Raw genomic sequence first — 24,798 nt, forward strand, 5'->3', positions numbered from 1 at the left:
AGTGAGAATTGGCAAACAGACAACTCCTCTTCATATCTTTCAAAAATTTGAATTTAGTGGGATATTTGACTTGGTTGCTAAAACAGAAAGATTAATTTTTACACATAAAAAAACTAGTCCAAGATAAACGTATGCTGTTTTTCAAAAAGTAGTGGTGAAACCGTTTCTAAGTTGAATTTACACCATGGATATTTTGTGATTCATAGTTAATATACTGTCATCATTAGGCAAAGTTTACAGAAAATTTCATCATGGAAACCGTGCCTTGACCTACAACCATCACAATTTAGAGCTTTGACAACCTTGTGTGTAACACAAAGGCCTAGGTAAGTCTGCCAGAAGGCGGCCATGTAGCCACGCGTTTTATGGGGAAATATTGTGGAGTTTTTTGACATGTGTGTGTGTGTTGGGTTTCTTTTTTTTTTTTTTTTGTTGGATTGTTTTGGGTTTTTTTTAGTTGCAATTGTAACTAAAATTCTCCCATCATAGGAAGGAGAATTTCAAACTGATGCTGTAACTTCCAACCGAAAACCTACCTTGAAGAAAGACCTAGTAGGTCTTGCCTTTCATAATAAGACATTAGTTTTGACTCAAATTACTTAAGAAAGAACTAGTGAAGATTGTTCAATAGCTTGTAGTTAATGTATGAACATGCATTTCTTGCTGGTCATCCATGTGTGAGATTTATTTAAAAAAAACAAGTGGAGGAGTTGTTTTCCTCTGTTTGGTTTACCAGTTGGCATATGAAGCTGCAGCAGATGCCTGGGACAGGACCTGCTGTTACACGCGCTGGATGCCGTGGTCGTGTTCTTACCCCTGCTGAAGTTTAGCTTTAGATGATAATATCAGTCCGTCTCACACTCAAGGTATGACTTGTTTGTTTATTTGACTTTAACAGAATCACAGAGTGTCAGGGACTGGAAGGGACTTCGAAAGCTCATCCAGTGCAATCCTCCCGCCGGAGCAGGAACACCCAGATGAGGTTCCACAGGAAGGTGTCCAGGCGGGTTTGAATGTCTGCAGAGAAGGAGACTCCACAACCTCCCTGGGCAGCCTGGGCCAGGCTCTGCCACCCTCACCATGAAGAAGTTTCTTCTCATCTTTCAGTGGAACCTCCTGTGTTCCAGTTTGCACCCATTGCCCCTTGTCCTATCACTGGTTGTCACCAAGAAGAGCCTGGCTCCATCCTTCTGGCACTCCCCCTTTCCATATTGATCACCATGAATGAGGTCACCCCTCAGTCTCCTCCAAGTTCCAGAGCCCCAGCTCCCTCAGCCTTTCCTCACACGGGAGATGCTCCACTCCCTTCAGCATCTTGGTGGCTGCGCTGGACTCTCTCCAGCAGTTCGCTGTCCCTGCTTTGTCAAGTCCCAGACTTGTATCATGAATCGAAGGAAAAATTTGAGAAATGCCTCCTGCACCCACCCATCCCACAGTTACTGTCAGCGCTGGCCGTCTGTTATTTGTGGTCTTTGAAGTGATGCTTGGGAATTTCCTGTACTCTACAAACTGTGCTGTACTGTTGTGTCCTATATGGGGAGAATGCTTTCTGAGAAATCAAGTTAGTGATCTTGGCTGTAGATTTTGCTTGTGCTGTACTGCCAGGAGCTGAAGGATCTCATTGTGTTCTGAACGCTGCGGGGTCTGGGATCTTGATGTTGAGTGCTGTGCCAGCTTTTGAATAATGGACAACATTCTTCTTTCAAGAAAACTGCAATCCCTTGGTGAAGAAGAAAATTCACCTGCTATCTTTGCTTAATGGAAGATGATCTTCCTTCTAGCCCCTGGCTGATTCTAGACAGAGAACATATCACCAGTGATACTAAAGGGCTTAATCCCAAGGAATGCTGTGTCCTGAACTTACCTTCAATTTAGCACAGGTTGTGTGTTCTGCGGCCCTTCTAGAGGCGAGTTTGCAGATTATTCAGTATGGCCCTTCAGGGTGGACTTGAAATAGGCGTGATTTTTTAGGTTTTTAGTCTTTCCTTGATCCTGATGCTTTTGGTAATCTCTTAATTTCCCATCTAATGCTCATGTAATTTTCCCTTTATGCAAGCCGTTTTGCTACAACCAGTCACAGGTCTATAGGACTAATTTCTTACAAGGGCAGTTGATGTTTGGGTGAGCTGTATGAAGGAGTAGTTCATGGAGTGGTTCTCTCCTAGGCCAACCATGGCAGTGAGAACACAAGGTTTGTTTTGCTCCGGGCGCGACTCAACACAAGGACAGCACTGAGCTAGAGATGAGCCTTGGGATGAAGCCGATAACACCTGCCCTGCCTTCCTGCAGCCTGCACAAGTGCGATGTGCTGCACACAGCACTGCTTCCTGGAATGAAATTCAGAATACTGTGGAAAGACAAAATTGCTGTTTTGGTTGAAAAGATTGACTAAGCATGGGAAATGGTTGTGGTGGGGCCAGGGTTCTGACTTACCAACCTGGTGCAGTGCTGGCCTCCCTCCCTGTAGCTTACCCGAGTTTAAACTTCTGCTTGGAGATGAATTAAGTACAAAAAGTCTAACAAGACTGCCAGTAATGTTAGGCGCAGCTCATGTTACTGGTCCTGCAGTGTTGCTTTTTGCCAGTACAGTGGTCTGAGGAGCCATGGCATGCTTCCATTTCTTCCTTCAAAAGTAACATTACAGATAATTAGCTAAACTATTTGTTGACAGATATAAGGCTAGTTATATATTTCACTAATAAGATCCAAACTCTTGTTTTATTTTGCAGCTGAGAGCAGACATCCTTTGAACTTGGCTGGAACTGATTATTCTGGAAATGCATGTTTGAGTTGTGCACCAAAAACTAAAGGAAGCGAGAAAAAGAAAAATGTACTCAAGGCCAACCTAAAATAATGCATCTTTATAGTGTCCTAAATTTAGTTCTTGTTAGGGTTATAACATTGCAGTGCTTTGTACAAGCAGAGATATGTCTCTTTCAATTTTGACACATAGGAAAGATCTCAATTAATCCTCTTAGACAAAAGCTTGTCAATTGTTCTGTGATGTTTTGTTTTTTGTTTTTGTTTTTTTTACTCTTATATTTGCTGCGGGTACAGAGGAGGGTAAAATAGACATAATGTCTATTTAGTTCTATAGCAGAGGTGACGTTCCCTGCCTGTTGGAGCTGCAGCCAGCAACAGCCTCTTTGCTCTTTGTATGAATCGAGAGGAATCTTTCCTGGTACTGTAAGTATCAGTATATTTAGTTGCTTCTTCTCTATCTTATATGCTGATTTCTCCCTCCTTTCATCCTTTGTAAATCTTTCCTGTGAGAACCATCCACCAGAAGTATCACCAAGAACATTCAGCTTTTCTGTGCCGGTGACCAGGATTTCCCTGCTCGGTGCCTGTTCTCCAGCTGCCCCACAGCTCCCCGCTGACCGATTGTCACTTTATAGAGGTCTTAGTGGAATTTGGGCTTACTTATTTTGTTTTGCAACTTCATTAGCGTTTGGATCTTGTTTAGCGTATGAGATGTTCCAAAGTAGATGTGTCAAGGCAGGTTCTGCATGTGCACCTGAGGGGCTGCTTATGGGCCAGGTGAACAGCAGCTTCTGTCAACAGCGGTTTGTGGTTTAGGATGAGCAGCTCCCACATCAGAAAGAGATGGTTGAAGTAATTCATAACAGCTGGTTCAAGAATGAAAACAGAATCAGATTTATGAATCAAAACAAGATGACAAATACCAGGCGTAGATGGGGTGGGCTTTTTTTTTGTGGGGGATGTCCAAAAACTAGAGTGTCCGATGGTTCCTAAACCAGCTCCAAACTCAGGAACAGCTCGTGTCCCTTCTCAAGTGGCCCTGGGAGGGCACACGATACCTGTTTATTGCCATCTGTAGGTTTTCATGGAGTTTTCCACTTCCTGAAATACTGTTGGTAGAAGTGCTGAGACTCTTGGAAGTTGCAAACAGAAATGTTGATGAAATTAGGCTTTTCTGGAGGAATTGTTTCACCTTCCTGATACGCTATCTCTGATTTTGGGGTTAATTGCCTTTATCTGTTTTTCAAAGTTGCTTTTTGTTAAGTAAAACAACCCCAACAAACCAACAAAAATCAACCCCCAAATTTCTGGGCAACTTTACATTAATAGTGCTAAGTGTATCCCAGGAACTATGAGAAAGCACTTTAAGGATTTTTAAAGCACACAATTAAATAATGCAGCTATTGATAGCATGTTAAGATCAGAGAACAAAATTCTACAAACAGAAATTAAATGTGCTCACAGCTCAAAGAAATATCCTGTGATGAGACTGTAAAGCCAGACTAGAGCTTGATGTACTATGAACAGAAAATTGGCAACCAATAAGTATTGAAAATCAAAGAATTGTTTTAGATGGTAGAAATGGATGAGGCTGTTTAAAAACAAGTCTGAACAGGAGAGAAGCCAAACTTGGGCTTTTGTTCTCTCTAATCCACGTTATCATCAGCTCTGTAAATGATGCTCATCTCTTGTCTCTTCTTTCCTGTTCCAGTTTCTAGATGTAAACATGGTGTCCCAGCGATGCAGTTTTGGAGGGGCAGGCAGAGTAAAACACCCACGTTGTGTTTTCTGGAGGGAAAAATCACCCCAGATTTTCTTCCCAGGTGATTCCTTCTGATTGTATCTATACTAACTTATAAAAACATCAAGTTGTAAGACAGTAAAGTAACTCTTCTCTATTATTCAAATAAGTAACAGACAGACCAACCATTGTATCTCAAGCCAACTTCCCCTGTGATTTCTTATTGTTGATAGTGTTAAAAAGCTTTAAAAGTACCCAGTTAAGACTTACGTTTTTAATACTGTTAGAAAGCTGGGAACAGCAGGAATGTTTCAGACTTCACTGATCTGTAGAATAGATACATATTTTACCCAATCCTTAATTAAGCACAAGTTTTACAAATAACATGGTAAAAACTGTACTATGACAGAGAAATAAGTCCAGTGTGCAGTGGTTACGTTAAAAGGCAAGAGAATTAGTCTGTATTTTCTCTAGCTTGCATTCATTTATCCTTTAGGGAGCAGGGTATTGAAACAAAACAGGTGAATGATAGAGCTGTAGAGGTTCCAAGGTGCATCAAGATTTCATGCTGTTCATTGCGATTGGGTACAGGACTGTATGCTGATAAATTAATTTGAAAACTCTGACTAACTGTGACTATGAGCACCATTCCATACAAGTCTTAATGCTTCATCAGCTGTATCTGCTGCTAGGGATCACTGAAAGCTCTATAGTCTGGTTTCATTTGGTTGATAAAACTATGAACAGGATTTATGTGCTGGTTAACTAGAAAAACTAGTTTAAAGAAAGCTGTGCTGTGGAAAGAAAGAAAAGGTGTCTAAAGAAAGTAAAGAAAGATGGCATTTTTCTGAACATACAGTTCGCTAGGCCATAAGACAAGGATGAAAAGTGAAGCTTGATTTAATGTTATTTAAAAAGATCTTTCCAGAATTCTTGCTTTCTCACAGGAGCTGTGTGTGTCACAGCAGTTACAGCGTGCTCTGCCTAGTTGTCGAGGATCCGCGCATGGCTATGCGAAAAGGGCTTCATCATTAACGAAGTTACAGCACGCTTGCTAAAGTGCTACAGCAGGAGACATCTTCAGCTAAATTTGACATGACAAGCAGTGTCAGGCCCACTTCTCCACTCCCTGTGCAAAGAATCCTTGGGACTAAGTCACAAAACCAGACTATTTTCTATAGGGCAGTGTTTCCTGTATCTGTTTGTGCATGTTATGCCACCCATGGAGTTTGAGTTTTGTCATATCTTAAATAATGATCAGAATGGAACGGCAGCTGTAAAGATGAGTCTGCTACTCTACTGATGTGTCGAACGACCTCACTAATTATTCTGTGAATAATCTGGTTTTTTTATACAGTATTTCTAGACCAGACGTGTTTTCACAGGCCAGCAGGCAGCGTAACCAGCACATGGAAAAATGGGGAGTGTAGCCAATGGGCTTTAAGGTTGTAATTGAAAGCTGAGTACGCTGCTATATGAAAATAATGACGGCTTTTAATGACTGCTCAGACAGCAACAGTACTTAAGAAATAATGAACTATCTGAACTAGCAATTAAATTGTTTTATTGGATTTGCAGAAAGAAAGGCTAAGTAGCCTCATTTTGCAGAAATTCTTGGTTTACAGAGGGAGAGGCACACAAATAATCGTTGGCCTTTTCATTCTGGTGCCGCTTGTTTAATGCATGCGGATTGTTGTTCCCGCTGCCTGCTCGTGTAGATGGTGTTTGTGCAAAGCAGGAGCGTGGGAGGCGAGAGCAGGTCCGAGGAGCTGCAGACCGGGTTTGTAGAGCCGACTGCGGTTCCTTGAGAACAATACAAAGAATTCAAAGAGTTTTACCTTATTTTGACCCCAGAAAAGTAAATGTGTATGTCTGGAAGTTAATAGGCTATCACAAAGATCTGTTCTTCACTGTGTAGTTGCAATAATTCTATCTTATTTTTAAATACCTGAGGCTCTTGATGTAATGGGTCTACACAGCTTGAGAAATTAAGCTGAGTCACCAAATGAAGAATGCAATAAACTGCATTCGAAACGGTTGCCATCTGGGTTTTTTTACGTTCCTCCTCATTAATACTGGAAGGCTGATTTTTCCCAAATGCCACAATGAGAAGGGGCATTCCTGTGTTGGAGCGTGGCCATTTTCACGTTCACAACTAGAGGGTTACACATGCTGTCTGCCTTTCGTGCTCCTAAGGAAATAATTTAAGGAAATTTAAATGACACCTTTTCAGGGTACAGGTAAAACCAGACTAACGTTTTATTCTTCCACAGAGATGACCGATCCTTACTGAGACCCCACCTATCAAAAACATATAACTACATGTGGTGCACTGCCATCTGAATAATTTGTTATTAAGGTCTGTTTTATTAAAAAAAAAGATGAGGTGAGACATGAGATGACAGTTCTTGTTAAGAAATGCAGTTTGTAAGCTTTAGTTTACAAGAAATAGTTCAGCTTAGATGTGGACAATATAAACCTATAAATAATTGTCAAGGTCAGTGCTAACGAAGTTGGGCCTGATTGATTGTGCATTTCTGCAATAAGAACAGTTTAGAGGGTTGGATTTGATTTCATTTTCTAGGGGAAAAAAAGCAACCAACCAACCTTCAACTCAACAAATTGCTGTGTTGTGGATGTAATGAAATCAGTAGAGTTGAAGCTGGCTGTTCAAATGCTTAGAAATGTTCTGGGGTTTGTTTGTTTCTAATCTTTCCCTTCCATGGTTGGCAGCAGTGTGGGTTTACCAAACCGGACTCCTAGTGTATCTAATACTTAGGGCTCTGCTTTTATTTCATCTCTTGCTCTGCTGTAGCTGGTTTACACTTCATCTACTGAAAAGGAGGTGGAAAAGATTTTGCAAATCAAAGGGCTGGCTCGGTTCTTCTTCCTTTGACTACTTGGAAGAATTCCATTGAGAATAAAATTGTAGATCTGAAAAAATACGCTGCTTTCATAACGATACTTCCCCTGCTTCAATGGAGGCGGTTGGCTGCTCTTTTGCACTCTATATCGGTGGTTTTCAAGCTGTTATCAGTGGAAGGGGGACAGATGCGATCTCTGTGTCATCAACCAGAATTCAGGTCATTTTTTGTGACTTAATACACAAACGGAGGAATACTATGTATGGAGGTTTCTCTTTGTTACCAGATATGTGGTATTCTGCTCTGCTTTAATTGGGTTCCTTTGCTATGCATATTCTGCATGTTATATGAATACATCAGTCAATTCTTTCAAAAGCCTTTAACTGTTGTGAAAATATGACTAATAATATAGAATATCACAAAAACTGTAGAAAAGATACAGGTGTACAGGTGTACAGGCTGAGGAGGTTGAGTCTGACAGGTGGCGACTCTTTGTCGTACCAATAAATAACTCATCAAGGGAGAATGAGGCCAGAAATCCTAGAAATTAGGGTGGGTTTTTTTGCCAGAGGTCTTTCCAGAGGAAATTTGGTCTGACTTGTATATATATTGTCCTAATTTCAACAAGCCCTTTTAGTGTTAAAAGATATTTCCTCCATTTACGCTTACTTGGGTTATGTTCTCATTGAGTGTAGAGCTGTGCAGCAGATTACCAAGACGCACAAGCCTTTCTCAGCGTTTCTTTACAAACACAAGCAGAGGTGGCAAGACTCTGGTTACATTTTGACTGTGTGGAAGTTGAAGAGGAAACTCTCATTGCTCTTGGTATGTATACGAGTACATATATATATTTATTTTGCACCGCACGAAGGCTGTTTAACAAGTTTCTGCTGCCGCCAAGGACCTTAGAACTCCTTTTCCCTTGCAAAGACAGTGGTGAGGACACTTGAGCTGCCCTTTTGTCACCAAGATAACCTCATACTCAGCCATCCCAGCACTGTAAATTACTAACGTGTAAGAAAACCCCAGAATTCACAGAAGAATACAGGCTTTTTGCTGCTCCAGGTTTCAAGAGTTTGCCTTGTTTTTTACCAGTTCCAGGACCTGTGGTGGAAAACAGTCGCCATTATTGTCATGAAGAGAACATCTCTGAGAGAATATGTCCGTAGAGCTCCTAATTAAGCGTGTGATGGCCGAGGTGTAGGCTAATTATTTTTTCCATCTTTTACCTAATAGAATTTTGTAACACTGGGCTTTTAAGGTTTGTCAATTTTTGTTATCTTTCACTCTAAATATGGATGTTTCTGCCAAGGCCAACAACAAAATGAGCACATTGAGATAATAAATCTCCAGTGAACAGACCAAGTTATTTATTTTGGATGAACGAGGCTACATGTAAAGCGGGTGTGTTTGGGGTTGACTGGTTTACTGGAGGTGGGAGTTGAATGCTTTTAGAATAAGATTCAGTTGTGGGAACATTTGAGCCTGACACGTGAAGGAATGCAGACCTTTCAAAATATGGTATGTGAGAAAAATGCATGATTTAGTGTTGCCATTTCCATAGGGGAAATAGCAATGCTTTGCTTGAACCAAATGATAAATTTCCTTTAAACTTAGTCGTGTGAGGATCAGGGAAATAAATACCATCAAAGCAACGGAGGGAGACGTGAGGTGTGTGAGAGTGACCTGCTGCCTGCAAGGACGTGATTGTGTCAGTCAGCGAGCAGAGAATTGCACTTGTCCTCTTTTTAAACAACCCTGTTTTATAACAGCCCCAGAAAAATAAACAGTAGTGTTTATCAGAACCTGAGTTGTGTTTGTGGTCACTGCACTGTCAGCCCAACTGTAAGCATGCCTTATTCTTGGACAAAAACACACTTGTTCCTCCAAGTAATAGAGATAATTGAAGGGCAGTGCTGTATCATCAGTGTTTCTGCATTTGAGCTTTTTGATAGCATATGATTTTTGAAATATTTGTTCTTCCACATGTAATACACCTTCCCAACTGCATTGCGCACAGAAGTGCGGCAGGAAAAGGTCTGCACTACATCTTGGTACTTGTCTTACCAGAAAATGCATCTTGAGTTCTCTGTGCAGCATTACAAATGGATACAACAGGGAAGAACTTTTGATAGGGCATGGAAAATGGTGCAGAACCCTAACTAGGTGCAATAGGGATTTAGTCCAGTTTGATTTTTGAACTTGGGTGACTGAGTTACGTTATGTTGGAACAAATGTACTGTTTCCAGTACAAACCTGCTCCCTCAAAAGTGTTCCCTGTTCCTCAGCTCGGTGGGACCATCCCTGTGTTACAGCAGGAGCCGTCGGCAGCTCGAGGGATGGAGCCGGTCGCAAGCGTGCGGTCTTGGATTAGCATCGCTTCAGAAGACACGTTGCAGGTCTGCTGAACAGGTAGAATAACTTAAGAGGCATATTATTAAAATTATTTCAAGTTCTATTGCATTTACAGCGGAATGTTCTGCAATTAAAAAAAAAGCAGAAGTGCTCGGTTTAACAGGCATTGAGCTACTGTGTAAATCTTTTCATGAACCATTTCTTGGTCCATCTCATGATGTATCGTAAGTGTGTGGCGCGGCTTGCTTCCAGTAAATGGCATCCCTGGCCCCGTGGTAAGCTCACCGCCGTCCTTTATTCAACTTTCTCCACAGGGAAGAGTCTGAAAAAACAGGGTAACGGGGAAGATGACCAGTGTTTACAATAAGCTAATGGGAACCCCTGCTGTTCTGGTAGGTTGTATAATCTCAGAGAGAAAATCCAGTGCCGTGAAGAGAAGCAATACCAATTATCCTCTTTACGGTACCGCTGTTAGAAGATGCGTTTTCATCTGTGCACATGGTCATATTTAAATTCTCCGATCTGTCTTTTCTAGATTACTTACTCATTGCAGAAGGGCCTAGTGAGTTTGTATTTTAACTGGAGGAAATATCTCTTGAATGCATGTTGAGTTTGGAAGTCTGATTTGGCTCAATTAGAATGTGATTAGGTTTTCTGTCTCCATTGTAGAGGCCATAAGTGCTCTGGAGAAACATTTAATGTTGAAGGCTGGCCTGCTGGGTTTGGCTGAAATGTAGCTAGAAATATGCAATGCTCTGAGAAATTCCAGGACTCCCACTAGGTCACAAAATTTTCTCTCAACTAGAGCATTTCATCAAGTTCCCAGTAACATGTCTCCATGTATCACAAGCATTATTGCTTGGAAATCCACCAGCTTTGCAATGAGCTGAGAGTATTTATTCTACGTGCTGGATGGCATTCTCTTAGTAGAGAGGTCTGATGAAAACCATTTCCATCCCTTCTGGGTTTCAGCCTCCATTTGTGTTACATGCTGTTGTTTTCCTGTATGGTACATGCTTTGTATGAGATAAATGTAGTTACATCCCGTCTAATTCTATTAATTACAATATCTTTAACCTGACCTGATATAATATGTTCAAGATCAAGTCAATTAAATCTGAGCTAAAGTAAAAATTAGCTATACTTTCAGAAGAATACTTAGCATAATTCAGAACATTACATATGGGAGATTTTAAAGATCCCTGAGCTGGTGGTCTTGTTATAACCAAACTAATTGGGAACTCTATGATAATGGCTCACTTCAGTATGTCTTAACTTGAAATCTTTGTAAGAACAGTTATCTAGCTAGTCTTCTTATGGAATATCACTTTTCTGGCTGGGAATACAGGAGGCTTCACTTAATCAAAATTAAGATTTGCAGTGCACCTGTTTTCTGGTCTGAAACTGCCTGACAGCACAACCGAAATCTCCCAGCAGACCTTTCCTGGCTTTGGCACGGTGGTTTTGAGTACCTTTTTGAGAGGTAATTCAACAAATCATTTAATGAATCGTTTTCAACTGAAAGAGCAATGTGATTTGCATATGGAAGGAAAAAAACTCTGCTACCACTCAAGTCTAAAGATGTTAATAATACAGTAATTTTATAGTAAAATGGGGCACTAATGTTCCGTGGGGTCTCAGTGTATTCAATATTTTTGATCCTATGATGGGTTGGATCCCCTAAATCCCCACTTTTCTTCAGATGTGTATGATTCAAGCTGATTTCATGAGTCTTCTCAGTGAGAGCCTTGCTATCCAGTTTTTTTGATGAGAAATTGGGGAAGCAGACCTAAAATACTCTGCGTTGAGGACCTCCCAGCAGCTTCTTCATGTGGTGTGAAGGGTTGTCCATGCCCTGTGTAACATCCTGCCCGTCCTGTCCCTGTGGGAGTGCTGTGCTGGACAGGGAGGTGTCTGTGTCTTCATGGCTTCTTAAAGAAATAAAAGGTCCTGCGAAGTCCTAAAGGCTGCAAGTAGGGGGTCAGTAAGTATTTCTGAAAATATTTGGGCACCCCGGGCTCATGTAGTTTCCATTGCTGTTCAGTTGAAGGTGTGTTAAGCACCTCAGTGGCTTGATGGAACTTGTCTGCTAGGAGCTGCCAAAGGCTCCGCAGATGGTACCTGCTCGGCTCATCACTCCGTGTCCAGTGCTTTAACCACTAGAGGACACTGCCTCGTTATGATTAGGGAAATGAATCATTACACCTTTAAAATGGCAAAAGGCAGGGGTTATCTTTCTGTTGGCTTAGCTTAATCTCAGATGAGATATATTATTTTGCACCGTGACTATCTGCAGTGCTGCCACATGTTCTGATTCTCCTTTGAGCTGAACAGGTGCCCCAAGACTGATGGCTGTGCTGCCCTTGCTCAGACAGCCCAGACCTGTCTGACTGCCCAGTGCCCCAGAGACAGCACAGAATCCCAGAATGTCAGGGATGGGAAGGGACCTGGAAAGCTCATCCAGTCCAATCCCCCGCCGGAGCAGGAACACCCAGCTGAGGTTCCACAGGAAGGTGTCCAGGCGGGTTTGAATGTCTGCAGAGAAGGAGACTCCACAACCTCCCTGAGCAGCCTGGTCCAGGCTCTGGCACCCTCACCATGAAGAAGTTTCTTCTCACCTTTCAGCGGAACCTCCTGTGTTCCAGTTTGCACCCATTGCTCCTTGTCCTATCACTGGTTGTCACCAAGAAGAGCCTGGCTCCATCCTCCTGACACTGCCCCTTTCCATATTGATCCCCATGAATGAGGTCACACCTCAGTCTCCTCTCCTCCAAGCTCCAGAGCCCCAGCTCCCTCAGCCTTTCCTCACACGGGAGATGCTCCACTCCCTTCAGCATCTTGGTGGCTGCGCTGGACTCTCTCCAGCAGTTCCCTGTCCTTCTGGAACTGAGGGGCCACAACTGGACACAATATTCCAGGTGTGGTCTCCCCAGGGCAGAGTAGAGGGGCAGGAGAACCTCTCTGACCTACTGACCACCCCCTTCTAATAGGAGCAGAGTGGCCCTGGGAGACCTTGTGGTACCAAGAGCTGTGTGTCGGTCGGGTGAGCTCATCTCACCATGCTGCAGTCTGGGAGGGAGCACAGAGACACAGGCCCTTTTCTCCCTGTTTGGGATCCTCCAGAAGGGCACACTGGTGGTGGCAGGGTTGGTGTGACGATCTCGCGCTGTGCTGGGGCAGAAGCAGGAGGTCACCCAGTGGACGATGCTCTGGACTGTGGGCAACGCTGGCAGTGGGAGCAGAGCTGCACTTGCTCTGGGAAGGGAGAAAGTACAATTGCTCTTCTGTCTTCATCTCAGACAAGCTTCAAAAGTAGGTTGTCCATCACAAAGTGTTTTTTTCTGTAGTTGGATCCAAACAGGAGAATCTAGAGATGCTTCAGGGTAAATTGATAGAATTTGCTGCTGCTTTCACTGATCAGAGTATTTAATTGTACCTCATACCTTGGTGGTAGCAGGAACATTTCTGGATTTTTAAGTATCGTGATTACCCTCACAGAGCTGCTGTAACCATGACAAATACCTGAATATAGTAGTACATGTTCTTGTGTGAAATCCCACAACTCATTTCCATTGCATCATGAACTTACTGAGCTGGGAAGTTGTCCCTCATGAATCAGATAAATGCATCTCCTCCAAGAGCTGCTTATTTTCTTGTACCTCGTGCATCACATGCCCTGCAGATTGGAAAGAAGTAATTTGCTGGGTTAAGTTACAGAACTGGCTCAGTTAAGTCGCTGTGAGTCACTGAGGTGTCGAAGAGCAAATTCAGCTTTGATGAAGTGGTGTTATAACTGTAAGATGGGGTCGTCTGGAAGTGTTCATCAGCCAGTTCCTGTGCAGTGTCAGTACTGGGGTATCCATGCACATTGTATAAAAACTGCTTTTATCTGCAACACATCTCGCTGCTTTTCAGCACCTCCCTCTGCTCCCCGTAAATACAACCTATCCCACATACCCCCTTTATGTGGAAAATCTGGTACTGTTATATTAAAGATGGAGATGCAAAGAACCTCATGGAACTTTAAAAAGCTTAAAAATATTAGAATTGTCTAAAGGTAGATAAATGTTACGGTCCAGATGTGAGCCCTGGTAAACACCACTGGCAGGGTCTGTGTCGGGAAGGTAAACTGGCATGTTTTCCCCTTCCTAGGAAACATTGCTTTAGTCCAAGTATCTACGCAGATTTCCTTGCTGAATGCTGCCAGCAAGCACTACTTCACTTACAAATGCATGATAGCTTTATTAATTTCCATTATTAAAATTGCAGTGAATTTTTTTCTTGTATGCTGAACAGTACTTCTGTTGTTTTGAAGTGTTTTAGTGCAAAGGTCTCTTGAGGTTTGAGTCTGACTGAAAGACAGCCAGATAGGAAACATCTTTTTGACTGACAGATGCCTGAGATTTGTAGCCCTAAAGCTTCTGGGAAAAACAGGGGAAGCTCAGAACACGATGCCTCTTGGAAATGGGAATGTCACGAATGGGTAGCTAATAATTGTCCATGTATGGAAACACACAGAGCTTAATCACTTTTATGCAGCTGGAGGCCCAAATCAATTCCATAAGCAATTATAAGTATTTTGGTTTGTGTTCGTTTTCTTAGGAGAGCATTGGGTTTGTCTTTAAAACTTGCAGCAGGACTGTGTCAAACTCTTCTCCGTCAAGATGGACAGTAGGTGGTTTTTGCTGAGGCCAGCGTTCCGTGCAGGTTTATCCGTGCCTGTACCCCTGTTGTTGGTGGTTTTGAACCTGAGCTGGCTCCTCTCCCTGGGGATGTTGCTCCCGGCTCCCTGGCTGCTAACGCAGCTCCGTGCAGTTCCAATAATATTTAGTGTGGTAGCCGCTCTCCTTTAAGCTCAGCTAATGTGAGGGGAGTTAACTTGAGTGCAGCAAACTCGAGTGGAATCTGTGATGAAAACAGCCTTAAATGCGTACGTTCAATAGGTTCTGCGCATGTTCACAAAGTTAAAACAATAAAATCACCCCACAGACACCAACAGACAAGGTGCCTGGATTAGCACAGTTGAATGATGAGCTGAGGTGTCACCATGGAGCAGAGCTGTGGTATAAGAGATGGCCTGGGCCCCACCACGCTACGGCTGCTGGGGAACACCAGCCGTGCCCCGAACCCCGTTTGGGGCTTATGGAGCACCAGCCGCCTGCCAAACCCCGTTTGGGGCTCATGGAGCACCAGCCGCCCGCCAAACCCCGTTTGGGGCTCATGGAGCACCAGCCGTGCCCCGAACCCCGTTTGGGGCTCATGGAGCACCAGCCGCCCGCCAAACCCCGTTTGGGGCTCATGGAGCACCAGCCGCCTGCCAAACCCCGTTTGGGGCTTATGGAGCACCAGCCGCCCGCCAAACCCCGTTTGGGGCTTATGGAGCACCAGCCGCCCGCCAAACCCCGTTTGGGGCTCATGGAGCACCAGCCGTGCCCCGAACCCCGTTTGGGGCTCATGGAGCACCAGCCGCCCGCCAAACCCCGTTTGGGGCTCATGGAGCACCAGCCGCCCGCCAAACCCCGTTTGGGGCTCATGGAGCACCAGCCGCCCGCCAAACCCCGTTTGGGGCTCATGGAGCACCAGCCGCCCGCCAAACCCCGTTTGGGGCGCACAGAGCTGGGGAAGCCCTGAGGGACTGTCTGTGTGGTTTAACAGTCTCCTTCCCTTTGTGTTCTCTGTCAATGCAGGTTCATTTCCTTCCAGTGATCTATTTTCTGTGTAACCAAACGTTTCTTGGTCCTCTTTGAGCCAAAGAAATGTAGCATGCTACTGCACTCCTAGTTTATATACTGGACTTGAATTGCAACCCACAGCCAGTGGGCAAGGGGATCCCACCACCTGAAGATATTTGGGAAATGAAGTTGGACAGAGCAGAAAGGGGACCTGTGCTGGGGTCTCTTGGCAAGAGCTGTCAGAAATTTGTTCTAGCCAGCTTCATGCCTGGAGACCGATTGTAGCAGTGACAAACCCTTGGTGCCAAGAATTTTGGTCCCGTCTGGTTCTGAGTATTGAAGTAGTTCAAGGTAGGTGAGAGAGAAAAGAGCCTAGATGAGTTTTACAATGCTTTTCAGTGAAATTCTGCAGCATTTGCTGTTATTTGCATTGTCTCCTTTGAATGGCACCCTGTTGCAGAGTCAGGTTATCTAGAGGAATTAAACTCTGATTAAATTCTGTGCTAAAATGAGTAAGCATATTGGGATCCTTTAGCACTAAATCACAGTGATGTTACATTACGCCCCAAAAAGACAGTCCAAAAATTACTTGTTTAGAAATATTTTAGAAATTATTTTAAATGCCTGCTTTTTAATGCCTTCTGACATGTACTTTTAAAATTATTTATCTGTGCCTTCATATATTTCTCTTTTGCTTGGAATATAGCATAACTAGATCTTTGATATTTAGATCCATATAATTGTTCTTGGAATTTTTCTTTGGCTGAAGATTTTGGCACTGATGATACTTTGTGAAACAGTCCTGTGTCTGGATCTCATTCATCACAGATCTCAAAAAGAAATGTCTTTTGGCTTTCAGATAGGGCCGTGGAATTTTTCAAAGGATGAATTTGAACCATAAAGTGGATGTGTATTTAAGTATAACTTCCTTAAATATGCAGAGCTTACGTACGGATCGGATTTGCCTACATTCCATTAATGGTAAGTGTAAATTTTAAACGTATTATAGACAATGGGATGTGGACCTTTATATGAAGCTGAGTTTAATTATGACAGCTGGAAGAGTCCTGGCTGACACGATGTAATGGGTGTTCTCTGATCTCGATGCCTCTGGTGCTGGGAAGGTGTTTATGGGCCGTGCTCCGTCCTGCTGCATTTCTACCTCCAGTGTGTAAAATGAAGCTTGTCCGTGTCTCACATCAGGTTCGGGGCTTATCGCTTTAACTGGAGTGTGGTTATTGGAGCCAATATTTGCTTTAGGTGGGTCGCTGGAATTATAAAGTAGGGTATTGGGTTGTGTTAGAGCAACTGAGCTCATATTGGCAAAGCTGGCAGTTCTGGCTTGGAACCGTTAGATTTACGTATTTTTTTTGTCTTGAGCATGACCTAAATCACCAGCATTTGGGGACAAGAAATGAATTAAGTCTTGTCTCTGTACTGACTAAATCCCTGGCCTCTGCTGAATGTACCATTAACAGAGCCAGCAGTGGTCATGTCTTTCCTTGAGACTATCATAAATTACGTTTACTAATGGCAGATTATATACATTTCAGCCAAGTCTTTATCAGCACTTAGGCCAGACACCAGATAAACCGTTGGCCGCAATTCTGGCCTCTCATAAAATTGTACAGGAAACTTGAACTCAGTTTTGCAGTTTAAATGCTTAAAAAACGAGCTGGTTCCTCAGCGGTACAAACTGGGCATGCTGCCTGAAGCCAAAGCCATTCCACTGCTGCGGATCCGAGGAGGATCCTGCTCTGGAGATCCCGAATAGAACCAAGTGACCACGTGTGTGGTGGCACCGTTGGTGAGGGACACCAGAGCCACTCTGGCAAAGTCAGCGAGTGCCGCTTTTCTGCTCTTTTTCCAGTTTATTTTGTTGTTTTTTTTTTTTTTTCAAGTCTTTGAAATACTTTTTGACATCTGCTCTTCATTACACAACAATACAGCTGTCTTTTTAGGAAAAGAGACGTTTTTCATTATTCATGTCGAAGTTAACACACACATTTTAAAGCGCCCACAGTAACTGCAAGGGATTTGCTTTCAGGTGATATGGCTGTACAGCCAAGTCCAAATACAACCCTGTTTTCTGTTCCATGTCTACATTTACCTTGGTCACAACTAAACCCAGGTTTTTATCAGAGTTCCTGGGTTTGTTTTTTATTTAAGAAATACTTTGCCTTCATCTGGATGGACGACATGAAACTTGGGCAGGAAATCTGAGCCTCGCGGTACTTCACGTACCGAGCTGGTCAGTGAAACCATTTTGCTTGTTCTTTGTGGGGACAATGTGGTTGTATTGGGGCTTTTCCCTTTCCCATCAAAGGTGTCGTGTGAAGTTTTTGAAGAAGGGTCTGAACTCGACAGGTCCTGCTTCTGTAAAAGAAGGCTGGGCGTTGGTTTTTGTGTTTTAGGGAAGTCGTTAAGCTTTTAGTGAACAAGGATAGGGCAACATTTTCTACAGACAATACTTGCCATATTGGCATTTCAGTTGTTTCTTGATATTTCCAATTCTTCACTTTTAGTTTTGTGTATGTAGGGGATCTCTGGGACAATCAGAGAAGATTGTAACCTTTAAAATACGAATTCCCCTTTTAGCACTGCCAGAAGTTTGTTGGATTTGATTTTGTTTTTTAAAAAAGCTGCGTTTATGGGCAACAAGGCAGTTTCCTAAAGCACACAACCGCTTTTGATGAGGGCAGCGAACCTGGAGCTGTGCCCGTGAGTTGGTGAGGGGATAGCTGAGGTTTTTCTGTACCCCTGACAACTTCTGGAACTGGGATCCCAGACCTTCCAACCTGTATTGCTGTGTCTTTTTCGAAGAGAAAAATAAAACAAATGAGCAAGCAAGAGTGAAAAGATTTAAAGCCATCTGTAAAAATATATGGAGGGCAATCTGGAATTAACCCATGCCCTGCGAGCTGCAAAGCTGTGCATAGCAGTGGTAGTGTCTGTGATATCGGCGTCTTTGTTCTCATCCCCGGGCAGAGTCCAAGCCTGACTGTGTGTCCTGGACCCGTGAGCAGCAATTGCTGGTTTGTACCCATAGTGAGTTTGTGCTGGTTCTCATTCTGGATGGGGCCGGGTGAAGTGTTGGAGCTGGGGCCATGCTGCCTGCTTGATATTCTGTGATATGGGGAAACAGCTGAGGTGAGTTTTCTAACAACTGTTGTTAATTACAGGTACAGAAGCCCTGGTGAGACCACACCTGGAATATTGTGTCCAGTTGTGGCCCCTCAGTTCCAGAAGGACAGGGAACTGCTGGAGAGAGTCCAGCGCAGCCACCAAGATGCTGAAGGGAGTGGAGCATCTCCTGTGTGAGGAAAGGCTGAGGGAGCTGGGGCTCTGGAGCTGGAGAAGAGGAGACTGAGGGGTGACTCATTCATGGGGATCAATATGGAAACGGTGAGTGTCAGGAGGATGGAAACAGGCTCTTCTTGGTGACAAGAAGTAATAGGACAAGGGGTCCTTTTGAGGTCCCTTCTGATCCCTGACATTCTGGGATTCTGTGATTCTATTAAGAAAAAGAAAATCAAGAGAGCGTGATCTCGGCAGAGATGGCATGGGAGGGCAGAGCAGACTTGTACCTCTGCTCAGCATGTTTGTGCTCAGCCAAGGTCCCCATCACTGATGGATTGCACTCTTCAACACCAACACCACATCCAAAGATGAGCAGACACTTCACAGTTCAGCTATGGGGCCCTGTGTTTCAGGAGGATAGGTGGAAGTCCATATCTTCTCCGTAATGTTCTCCCACAGGATTTGAGGACCATTTGTTGTCCCCAAGACCCCGAAGCTCACAGCAGAGCCCACGGCACAGCTGTCCCAGCACAGCCCAGCTCCCGGGGGACACCAGCAGCACAGAACCCCGTGAAACATGGGCAGCAAAGCAAGGTTGTCCCTGCAGAGCTCCTGCCACCAAACCAGGTGTCTCCCAACTCCATTTCTCCTGGGTAGGAGACACCACAGCACAGCTGGCAACAGAGCCGGGTCCCTAGCACCCCCACAAACAAAAGAAAGTGAACTAAGAACAACAAACAAGAGGAATCATCTTCTATATCTCATTTTACATCTGTGTTGAAGGTAAATAAAAAACCAACCACCTCATGAAAGCGCAATCGAGTGCTGGGTGGTGTTTGCCCAGCCGGGGGCTGTTACCCCCGGATTCACCTTCCAGGAGTCACAGACTGAGAGTGGAGTTCTCTCTCCATTTCACACCTACATGTCCTGGCTGGACCCGGGCCCCTCGCACCCTGCACAGCTGTTCCAGGGCACCAGCCCTATCACAACTCAGCTATTAATTAAATTATTGATTTGTGTGTGTGTGAAACTTCACTAACAGTAACAGATTCCAAGTTCATTTACATCCTAAGAAACACGACCCTAGGTTGTTTCGGGGTTGGTTTGTTTTTGAAAGAAAAAGCTATCCATGAAAAAAAATAATAATCTTTTAAATAGATGGGTTTAGCTACTATCTTTGTTTTTCAGATGAATGACAACATAAAAAACCCAAACCTTTTCCTAATAACACCAAACGGTTGCCCCCCTTTTCCCCACCAATTCAATGTTTAGTTGTCAAATTATTTTCACAATTCTGGGAAACAAAAAAATTCTGTCATTTCTGCAGGAAAAAATAAATTACATTTAACTCTTGATCTTTACTCTAGGAAGCACTAAGATACTATAGTAAGAACCAACCTCATGGAAAGGCTCTTTTCCAGTTGGAGATTTGCACCTAATTGCAACCAAATCATCTCCAGGATTGGAATTGCCAAGGCTTTTCAAAGGTATTTTTGAAGATTTTTGTTCTTCTGTGTGTTTGCAAAAACACTTGATGTAAGGGGCATTTCTGCCAAGGCAACCTCTTGGTCTCTGGAGAGGAGCTGTAAGCACAGCAGGCTCAGGGAGGCTCTGAAGACATAATCAGTGTTTGCTTCTGGCACAATTCACTCCCTCTATTCAAACAGGGGACTAGCTCTGGCTTTTGGGCCACCTCCCTCTGTCCTGCACTGTCCCCCGCTTGCTTACCCACGGAACCGATTTTACTGCTGTGAAAGACATTACCTCTGCAAAAACAGCTCAGTAGCATTTGAGAACCTTCATGTCCTTGTTTACATCAGCTTGTTGGATACTCTGAGCAAGAGTTTAACTTTTGCTGAATGATGAATTTCACCTGGCAGAAGAACTGATGCTCCATTTCTTAGAGAGGCGAAACCCCCATTGACTTTAATAGCTCTCTGGCCAGCATAAGACCTGGAAAACCATTTAATAGAGTCATTTAGTACTGAAAATGGCCCAATATATGTATGAAAAGAAGCTTGTTTAAATGTTGGAGTCGATTAGAGCATCCTTTAAATTAGTAAATAGCAAGTCTTCTTCCCTCCTGCCCTCCTCTCCATGACTTGTGAACAGCATCTTTGAAACAGTCATTTTCCCCAGAAACTAAACTGCCTGTTTTGCTTCTGGAAGAAAAAGCAAATGTGTTGTATGTTCTCGTCATCATCAGAACGAGCTGTTTAATAAAAATACACTAATAGCTCAGTCTGTGGAGTTATTTCCTCAGGCTGCAGCACTGCACCAAAAGGATTTCTGTAAACAGTTATGAAACAGGCCCCTGGAAGCACAGAAGCGCTATAATCTTTAAAAGCAGTTTGATGCAATGCTACAGCCCGCAGATACAACTCTGGGACCACCACGGCAATATAAAAGTTTTAGTGATGAGGTCTGAGCTGATACAGGCATCTGGAGTAAACTGCACGGATCCTTGTTTTACCTGAAGAGAACAGCCCATGGAAAAGCGCAGGCTTATGGCAGGTAACTCATTGCTCTGGGGACTAACACTGTCATCCTGCACTAGGACTGTTAGGATGGAACCCCGAAATGACCCCTGGCCAAAGGAACACATGGCACAGAAGTGTTGGGGGGCACTGGACAAGGAGCTGCCCCTGGTGTGGGTCAGAGAATACCCAGGGCTGCCCAGACTGCTCTGCAGAACCCAGCCCACCTGGAGCACCTCGGGGCTGGGATGAGGCCAGAGCTCGGGCTTTCTTCTCAAACTGCAGCTGTCAGCACTATAAAATAAAGCAAATACTGTTCTACTACCAGGAACTAGCCAAAGGGAGCCAGCTTGTAGCCTTACAGCTCTGGGCACTGTCCCACTCCAGCCCAGCAGCACCTTGCCATGCTACAAATTCAGAGTAAACTGCCCTTATTTTTCATCGGGTGTGTGAGGGTCAGGACACGGAAACTCTCCAAAAGTGGATGGGTGTGAGCAGAATGCACAGCCTGGCTTGCAGAGCAGTCACAGGATCACAGAATGTCAGGGATGGGAAGTGCCCTGGAAAGCTCATCCAGTCCAATCCTCCCGCCGGAGCAGGAACACCCAGCTGAGGTTCCACAGGAAGGTGTCCAGGCGGGTTTGAATGTCTGCAGAGAAGGAGACTCCACAACCTCCCTGGGCAGCCTGGGCCAGGCTCTGGCACCCTCACCGTGAAGAAGTTTCTTCTCATCTTTCAGTGGAACCTCCTGTGTTCCAGTTTGAACCCATTGCCCCTTGTGACCTTTGTTTCTTGCTGGGGTGTATTTAGGAATAGCCACCGTTGGCTGCAGAGTTTCAGCATTAGAGGTCCCCTCGCTGCCACTCAGAGGCACCTGCACACACCTCCTCAGCTCCTGGAGCCCCTGCTGATGTCCCACTTTCCTAAACCTCAACAGCAGCCTGTGAACCTGGAGCATTTAGCAGGGCCTGTTGCGATAGGACAACAGTGATGGTTTTAAATTGCAAGAGGGGAGACTGAGGCTGGACGCCTGTGGGTGGTGAGAGCCTTGTGTCACTTCTCACTGCTCATTCGGTCTTCCACAGCCACATGCAAGTGCTCGCACCTTTCACCGATGCACGATAACAGGGACTTAAAGAACTGTGGTGTATTGTTCAAAGATTTGTTTTGAGAGTAAAAATTGGGATTCTGCCTCCTTCTGCCATTTTGTTTCCTCTGTGTACCTCTCACCAGGCATCACAAGGTGGAAGTGATGGGTGACATGAGGGATAACGTGCAGGCGCTGGCCGGAGGTCGTGGTGCCCGGTACCGCAAGCTCTTCTCCCAGTGACTCTGCACGCAGGGGTATGGCAGAACAGCAAAAAGAGGCATCAGCTCCAGTAAAGACTTGTCCTAGCGTCTGTGAGACTGAGGGTGGTGTTTGTTGGATGCAACGTGGGTTTGTGGTGATGGGACCTGCTGAGCCTTGCTGCACAGGCTGGTCTCAACTGCAATTGATGCTTGATTGCACGAATTCAACCCCGAGCTGGAGGCTCTGCCGGTGATGGGGACCTATGTACAGCTCTGCAGCGATTCACCAGGCAAAATACCGATCCCAGGCTGGAACCACTGCCCTCTGTGCATGAGCAGGGGCTGCACACACCCTCCGCCAGCATTTTCCCTGCTCAGCCCCTTGGAACAGGCACAAAAAGTTTCCAAGGGTGTTTCCGTGTTACTGTTTTTTTCCTTGTTTGGGTTACCAGATGATCCTCCTGCAATGTCTCTCGCAGGCACTGCTGAGGACTGTGAGGACACCAAGTGTGACCTTCTCCCCATCTCCCTTTGCCCCCCGAGCCACGGGCTGGCTGCTGCCCCTGCATGTGTGGTCACTCTGCAAAGGGCTCCTCGGGGCAGATGATACCATTAGCTTACTTGTCATGTTTATACACAAAGAGCAGCTTGTGGTCCTGCTGGTCTTTTAATGGAAAGAAAATACTGTGCTCCATTGCTAATTCCTCTCTTTTCCTGCTGCTTGGCCAGGGTGGGACAGGGAGGCTCTGTAGCCCCGTCCTGCAGGCAGCTGCTCCCCGACCATTGCCCGGGGTCGTTCCCGTTCACGTCCCTGTCCTGCTCCTGCTGGGACAGCAGAGTGACCTCCCAGGGAAGGCGCTGGGGTGGCAGCGAGCAGCATGGCTATTGCTGAAATACCTGCTTCGGGCCTCTCTTCTTTCTGCCAGCAACCGTTTTGTGTTCTCCTCCTCCTTCTGGCCTGGCCCAGGGCTGGGCTGGTTCAGCGCATGTGGGCAAAAGATCATCGCCGCTCGACTTTTTGAAGTGTGAGGCTCGCTGCAGGCGACTGATTGTGATATTGGGCCCCCGGGTCACCTTTGGTGAATGTCACCTCTGCAGCATCCCTCTGAGCGGGGAGATATCTCCTGCCCAATGTAGTGTTTGGGGCTGGGATCCCACAGCAGGGCTGTGCTGTGCCCCGGGGAACCCCAGCTGACCTGTCCTCTGTGAGCTGCACCCCGCGCTCGGCCCTGGGCACGCAGCACGCCGGGGGACGGGCATCAGCTTAGCGCAGGAATTTCTCAGCCCGTCGCTAGTGACTCACAGCCGGAGCGCACAGGAAAACTGTAGCCACATTTCAAAATACCAGATGCTGTGTTGTTTCCTTGCCACTATGGATTTTTCCATCGCCCCAGCAGCCGGCCTGGATGCTCTCTGTGCTGTGCCTCGGCTGTCCTGCTGGTCCAGGTCCTGTTTCTGTGGAAAGACCTTCAGGTCAATGAGTCCCTGTTCCTCCTCATTTGGAAGCACGTCCTGGTGAGAAGCGATTCACTGAATTTGCACCAAGACGTTCAGCGACAAGACAGTTCCTAAATCCACCCACAGGCTGGACGGGCGAGTCACAAGTGTGTTCTTGCGGGGATCTGGAGGGGGAGGCCGGGCAGCAGAGCCCCCGCGGAGCCCCCAGTACCCACAGCCCCTGCCCAGGGTGGCCCTGCAGGAGCAGCAGGTCCTGGCTTTGCAGAGGCAGCAGCTGGGGCAGGTGTGAGCATGTACTACATAGGGACATTTACAATATTATGTGTAACTTTTAATTAAATATTAGAGAAAATTTTGGGAGAGTGGGTTAATTTCAAAGGCATCGGTAAAGAATTATTACCACTGTTTTCCTGGGTTATTTATGGTTTGAGAACATTGTATGTTATGTTTTCCTGTAATGCCTTACACAAACAACCTCTGTCAGTGCAACAATTCCTTTTCCCTGAGCCTTTGCATTTCGCTTCCTCCTGTGACACCCACATGGGGAACCGTTTTGCTCCCAGTGCCGGCCCAGGACAGCTGTCCCTCCCTCTTGCCCCATGTAGAGGTGAGGTATAGAAGGCTACATGAAGAAATGAGTCAGTATTAAAAAAAGAAAACAGGCTGCTTCTCCCCATAGCCTGTAGATTTACCAGAAAGTGAGTTTTTCAAGCACAAAGGTTCTTGCTCCACTCCAGGAAAAGCCTAATTCAGTGCATGGGGAAGATTTTCAATTGAAACGTTGCTGATGATCTCATGCTGCCATTCATTAGTAGAGATAGGCTGGTTTCTTACTAGTTACATTTGATTTTTGTTTGGGAACAGTAGGAGAAAAAATG

At 45.0% G+C, this 24,798-nt stretch overlaps 1 long non-coding RNA gene across 3 annotated transcripts; it reads left to right on the forward strand.

Moving 5' to 3' along the window:
* Positions 1 to 2,996: 2,996 nt before the first annotated feature.
* LOC139828762 (uncharacterized) lies at positions 2,997 to 24,793 on the forward strand. Of its 3 annotated transcripts, XR_011740690.1 has the most exons (8): positions 2,997 to 3,186; positions 4,475 to 4,586; positions 8,064 to 8,193; positions 9,657 to 9,780; positions 16,255 to 16,376; positions 18,578 to 18,800; positions 19,155 to 20,182; positions 22,406 to 24,793. It is a non-coding gene; the product is annotated as an uncharacterized lncRNA (long non-coding RNA). The 3 variants fall into 3 exon arrangements; XR_011740688.1 differs by having other exon boundaries at positions 18,578 to 20,182; XR_011740689.1 differs by lacking the exon at positions 22,406 to 24,793 and having other exon boundaries at positions 18,578 to 21,416.
* Positions 24,794 to 24,798: the final 5 nt, after the last annotated feature.

The sequence above is a fragment of the Patagioenas fasciata genome, chromosome 10 (assembly GCF_037038585.1).
Source record: "Patagioenas fasciata isolate bPatFas1 chromosome 10, bPatFas1.hap1, whole genome shotgun sequence".
Classification (NCBI taxonomy): Eukaryota; Metazoa; Chordata; class Aves; order Columbiformes; family Columbidae; genus Patagioenas; species Patagioenas fasciata.